The sequence below is a fragment of the Glycine max genome, chromosome 10, assembly GCF_000004515.6.
Source record: "Glycine max cultivar Williams 82 chromosome 10, Glycine_max_v4.0, whole genome shotgun sequence".
Lineage (NCBI taxonomy): Eukaryota > Viridiplantae > Streptophyta > Magnoliopsida > Fabales > Fabaceae > Glycine > Glycine max.
In genome coordinates, this window is record NC_038246.2 from 43,521,128 (window position 1) to 43,527,405 (window position 6,278).

Genomic DNA, 6,278 nt, shown 5'->3' on the forward strand with positions numbered 1-6,278 from the left:
GAGTTCATCTTTTTATCAATCCGTAAAAAAATATTTAACAATAAATAAATAACTAAACCCCAATAAAGAAATCTCATAACAATTTAATGTTAGATTATTTTTATTAATTTAGACTTTATCTTTATGTAGTATAAAAGCCAAACTATTAGTATAAATAATATTATAGTGGGAATACGCTAATAGAATAATATATTATTCTAATAATAAATAATATTAATATAGAATATATAGAGAGAGATGTATCAGGAGAGTTCTTTTTTTTTTTGACAAAAAGAGAGATTTTTTTAATAGTGAGAAATATTAACTATAAACTTGGAATATATATATATACATATAAATGAATGATCAATATTAAAAAAAATTAGTAGTTAAATAACTACTTAAAAAAGTTAGTAGTAGGAGAAACTCTATTAAAAATGTTTAGCTAAATTTTTCAGCATAAATTAATTATAACAAAACCAGTTTGCACTTATGATATGGTAAAAAAAAATATTAAGCCGTTACTTAAAACCCATCTACCTATTAGGATCCTATATATTATTCTTAATAGTAGTTCAAAATATACACTAAAAAATATTACACAATTTTCACACCTTTAAAAAAATGAAAAAAGTCTTAGAAAATGCATTTAACCTTTCCTATAAAAAAACACTATAAGAACTACATAGAAATAATACTATCCTTAGCAGTTGTTTCATAGTTTTGAACATGAGCAACAGGCTGTAGGCATAAATTTCCTTACCAACTCACCAGCAACAAAAACGAGTTTGTATAGATAATAATTTATTTATTTAAATTAAGGGTCTTTCATTTCCTGACATACTTAGTTATTTCCAAGGACTCGTACGTGGTTTCTTGGTTAACTAAGTCAGAAAGAGAAAATATGAAGCAAGGTCACTTTGCTTCCCAACCTACTTACTAAAGAGCTCTGGAATTATGTCATGTCATGTCACTTCTTCCAAGTCCATTAAAATAATTGGTTTCTCTGTCTTATGGGTCACATGCCCGTACTATTGAACACATGAGTTACACTAAAAAAATAATTTCACAGTTTAAATTTCTTAACAAATTTTGAATACTTTTCTTAATTATTAACTACGTTTATTTGTTTAGTTTTTTCTTTTACTAATTTTAAAAAAAATATTAACTATGGAAAAAGCTAATGCCTTAAATTTTATCAATCTTAGTCGAAGTCCTTTGGTTAAAACTTAAGTCAAGTACTAGCTTCTATTTTAAGGATATATATTAGTTAAGATATTAAAAGTACAAAGTATTGTTAAAAAAATTACAAGAATATATTTTGTTATTTTTAATAAGTTTTTCTATTGTTGATTCTCTATCTGTTTTATTAACAAAATCCAAAACTTAAAAAGGCATTGCATATTTGCATTGCCAACAATGTATCGTACTTGCAGGCTCCAGGTTCATAAATATGAATAATTTTCAAAAGTTATAATCTTAACAAATCAGATACAGTGGTGAAACTCGACGGCAAAAGCATCAATTTGGGATTTTTTTAAAAATTATTTATTAAAAGGGGTTAATTTGAAATTATTTACCAAATGATCTATTTTTATTTGTATTGCACCGAAGATAGGAACGCAACTCAACCGAGAGCTGACAAGTGACATGAATTTGTTGTGCCAAAAACTTTACACAATAAATTGTTATATATGTAGTGGCGCAACCACTTTTAGACATGCTATGACAATATTGATTGCTTTGAACAACACGCGACCAGTTGAGAAGGTGTTTGCGTCATTACTATCGACGCAATACATACCTATATAAATCAGACATACTTTTTGTTACATTTCTGCATCTCTCCAGTTTTCTTTCCCTGATATTTTATAGATTATTTTAAACTTTTTATCTCTTTTGATCTATTTTTTATCTTTATTTCTAAATTTAATTTCAATAGTTTTTTTAAATATCAATAGTTATAAATAACCTTATCTTAATATAAATTATTTATCATAAATTTAAAATATAATTTACAAATTTAAAATATTTATTTATTATGAAATTTAATAATAATATAATTTTTATATTCAAAAATATTTATTTATTATAAATTTTAATTATATAAAATAAATAATTATTTTATATATTGGACAAACTAAAACATTAATTATCTATCTCTAAATAACTAGCATTTAAGGTCAATTAATTATCCGTCCATATGTAATAATACATTTGTGTGAAAGCTCATTTTCTTTTGTATCTATAACAATATATAATAAGGATAATTTAATTTGGTCTCCACACTTTGTCACGATTATTTTACTCCCATTAATTATTCTGAACACTATCCACTACTCTCTTTTTATCACTTTTTTTCTTCTCATTTTCTATTTATCTTTCTCTTTTATTGTATTTTATTTTATAAAAAATATAGAGACACAAACGTAATTTTCCCTAGCCTCTATAGAAATGAAATAAAATTAAAAATAAAGTAAAAACGTGTTATGGGAAATCATGCATATACAAGGTAAAATTATATTTAACTTTTAATTTTATAACGTTAGTATTATATCTAACAATAAAAAAACAAATTGAAAAAATTGAGGGGGGCTAATGTGCCCCCTAAACATGCCGTACTCATTAAATATTTTAAATATACACATAATATCACCTATTTTAATATATGTAAGTGTCATTAGTAATAATAAAAAATATGAGCTAAAATTATTATGAGAGACATATCAAACTACAAGAGAGAGCAAGTTTGGGATGGAAGGGAGTAAAAATTACTTACCGGGAAAAAGGAAGAAGGAAGTTGTTGAAAGAGTGTTTGCTGCAAGTGAAGAAGTGGACAAACGATATACATTCTCACTTTATAAATGGGGAAGGAGTAAGGAGTATTGCCCTAGGAGATTTGGCGCAACACACCCCTCACATGCGTACTTGCATCCTGTGCAGCACTTGCGCCCTACCCTGTGCCTATGCTCACAAAAAATGGTTGCGCCACTGCATGCGTAGCAACCCATTACGCAAATTTTTTGACACAACAAATTCATGTCACTTATTAGCTCCCGGTTGAGTTGCGCCCCTGCCTTTGGCGTAATACAAATAAAAACAGATCCACCAGGAAATAGTTTCAAAACAGCCCCTTTTAATAAATAGTTTTTAAAAAGACCCCAAAGGATGCTTTTGCCCAAACTCGACATGTGTACATCTCATGCATTCATTTCAGAAGATGTCCAATTCCGGTATATACGCAGGGGGCAATGAGATTTGTATTATGTAAGTTAATTGCTTGCATTTATAGGAGATCTTATGGAAATTAATGCAATTGATTTAAAAGAGGTACAATGGTTTTATGGTAGCTGTAATATTCTGGTTGTGTTTGCTTTAGGATTTCATGATACCTAGTGGTTGGGTGGTGTATGTTTGAGCTAAAGATGGTTAGTGATGAAGGAAAAATTTCCAAGTTGCGATTGGGTGGGGGACGGGGGTTGTTGATCTTGGTACTTTGATTCAAGGTTAAGTTGTGTAATAAAAAAATCAAAACGCTAAATTAAACTATAATTTTTAAAAACAAGTTATTTAAAATAGTTGTAAAACTAAATTTACTTATCGTTTGAATTTAAATAGTGTACTATTTCCTCTAATTTAGTTTGGTGCACCAAAAAATAATCTAGATTATTTTTAAAATTTAAAAATAAAAATATTTAACGTGTAATTTAAATGATACTACTATATACTATTTACGGGAGTAATTTTATATTTGCAACACTGCGTTTCAAGCATCAATGCATCATCATTCATCGTGACCAGCCAACCAACCAACCAATTACGTACTTTTCCATTGCTTTTAACCTTGTTCCAGACACTCAAACTAAATTTGAATCACAAACTAATTACAAATTTTAGTTTGAAACAAATTAGTTATAATTAAAAAGGCAAGTAGAAATCTTCCCCATATTCATGTTATTGTGCAAGTAGTATTTGTTTGTTATATGGACTTACAAGTCACAACTTCTTTAATTATTTTCTCTTGCTTTAATTAGTTTCAATAAAACAATAATATCTACAAGTTAGAACAGCAATGTTATATTTACACTGTTTCAAAGAACGTGAATACTATGGTTTATATTGATTGTGACGGGGAAGGGAAATTTGTTCAATAATTAATGGAGAAGAAGAAAGGAGGTACATAGGTTATGCAGTCGATGGGCTTCAGATCACTCAGTTTTGGGTTTGGTGGATATTCTTTGCTCGTCCTTACATCATAGGTTTAAAGCATTCTATATATGATTAAATTTGCAAATCAAAATCTAGGTTTTTGGTGTGCATTGACAGGAACAAGGTTACAACTTACAACTCATGCATGCTATCGAAATTTCCTACAACTAGGACGACCCTGGTTGGTTAATTATCAAAGTCTAGGCCTTTAAGTTTTAACCAAACTCTCAAGTACATTACATAAACGATAGAAACAACGTACTCAATGACACATGAATCTTAGTTGAGATGTTCCTGTGTTAACTGCAAGCTGTTCACAATTTAAAAAAAAAGCAAAAATTTAGAAATTCATAAGCAAGATTAACTAAATATTGAATAAATAAAAAATTAAAGCTCTTATCTATTTTCCCACTTTATCAATGTTTTATAGTGAAAAGCTAGTTTCTTTTAAGTGATATATTTTTACTAATAATTACAATATCACTTTATTTTTTTTTGTTTTCAACTTTCCTATTAAAAAAGTTGTGAAAGAAATAACCAAACAATCCTTAAGAATATGCTTCAATTTTTTTTATTTTCGTTTAATATATTTTTGCTAATAATTTAAAAACATCAATTTTTTTCATAATTTTTTATTTTAATAATTTTATGAAGAAAACTCGGAAAACAATATTCTTTTTTATTTTTCAACATTTTTCACAAAAGTATGTAAACAAAAATGGTAAATACTATTAATATTTTTATATTATTAATCAATAATATCAACTATATTTTTCATATTTTTCCTTTAGATGATGTTATAAGATGGTCATTTAGTGAATAGATGCAAAACAAAATTGCAACTTTATTAGTAAATTTTGAATGCATTACATGAATTTTTTAATTAAAGTAAAAAAATTAAAAGATAAAAATTTATAGTCAATTTAAATAATAAATAGAACAAAAATACATTACTTACGAAGAAAATATTAAATTAAAAAATAAAAAAATCAAAATATAATGAAAAAAATAATATAAAAAATTCAAAAAATAAAAAATTCTTGTATTTATAAATTTAAATATTTTCAATTCAATTTTAATAAAAATGATAATATCTATAAGTTTTTAACATTATTTTCTATATAAATATTTTTAATCGAATATTGTCTGCCTTTTTTAATCCAACAATTCATTTTCTTGGGGCGTGGACCAAAGCCCAATGACCGCCTACATGGCTATCTACAGCCATTTTCAAAGCAAATGATAATTATACATCCCCTAATTGATAAATATAGCCCATTTATTCTTTCTTTTTTCAATATTTTTTCCCTAAATGTTCTAATTTGTTTCTGAATTCTGTCATTAATATTTTTTCCTAAACGCCCTAATTTATTACCCAAGCTTGAAAATTTTATTTTTTTGAATGTTAGGCTTGAAATTAATTAATTAAATATTCTTTATTCATATTCATATTTTCTTTCATTTCTTAAATTTCTTCCCTACAAGTTAATCAACAAATCTATTGTAGAAAATCGGTAAGATCATCATTCTATGGCATGATATATACATACAAATAAAAAAAAATAGATATACACACAATTAAAGAGAAAACAAGAAATTATAATTAGCAATGGGAATATCTATACCCGTACGTAATTAGTGAAGGAGGTGCATGTGCATGTGCATGTAATGATTCTCTCTAGCTTGAGCAGCTTCAGAAATTCTAAATAACATCGTGGCCCTGAACACTGCCCTATCTGCTATCCAAGATACTGAGCCCTTTTGCGTTTTTGTATTGCAACTTCCTTCAATGAATTTGCATGAGTTGCTTCTTTAGAAGCTTCAATTTTTTTCTTCTCCCTCAAAGCTTCTTGTTCGGCTGCAATTGCTGTAAATGTATAGAAGAAATTATACACAAACTCAAAACAAAAGCATCCAATACACAATATTCAACGTGCCTAGCTAGCTATCGTAGGAAGAATTAAGACGCAAGAATAATTAATGTAGTTATATACATTTTCAGCACCACCAGACGACAAGTCGTATAAGGCCACATCTCTGTAGAAAGCGAGAGTGACCGCTAGTTTACCGGGTCCGGTGTGTTTTTTTTT

General features: G+C 27.4%; 1 protein-coding gene across 1 annotated transcript in view; it reads right to left on the reverse strand.

Annotated features, from left to right (window-relative positions):
• Nucleotides 1-6,278, reverse strand: part of LOC100787175 (pleiotropic drug resistance protein 2) — a 27,766-nt gene that overhangs the window by 21,049 nt on the left and 439 nt on the right. The gene's annotated exons all lie outside the window — the stretch shown is intronic.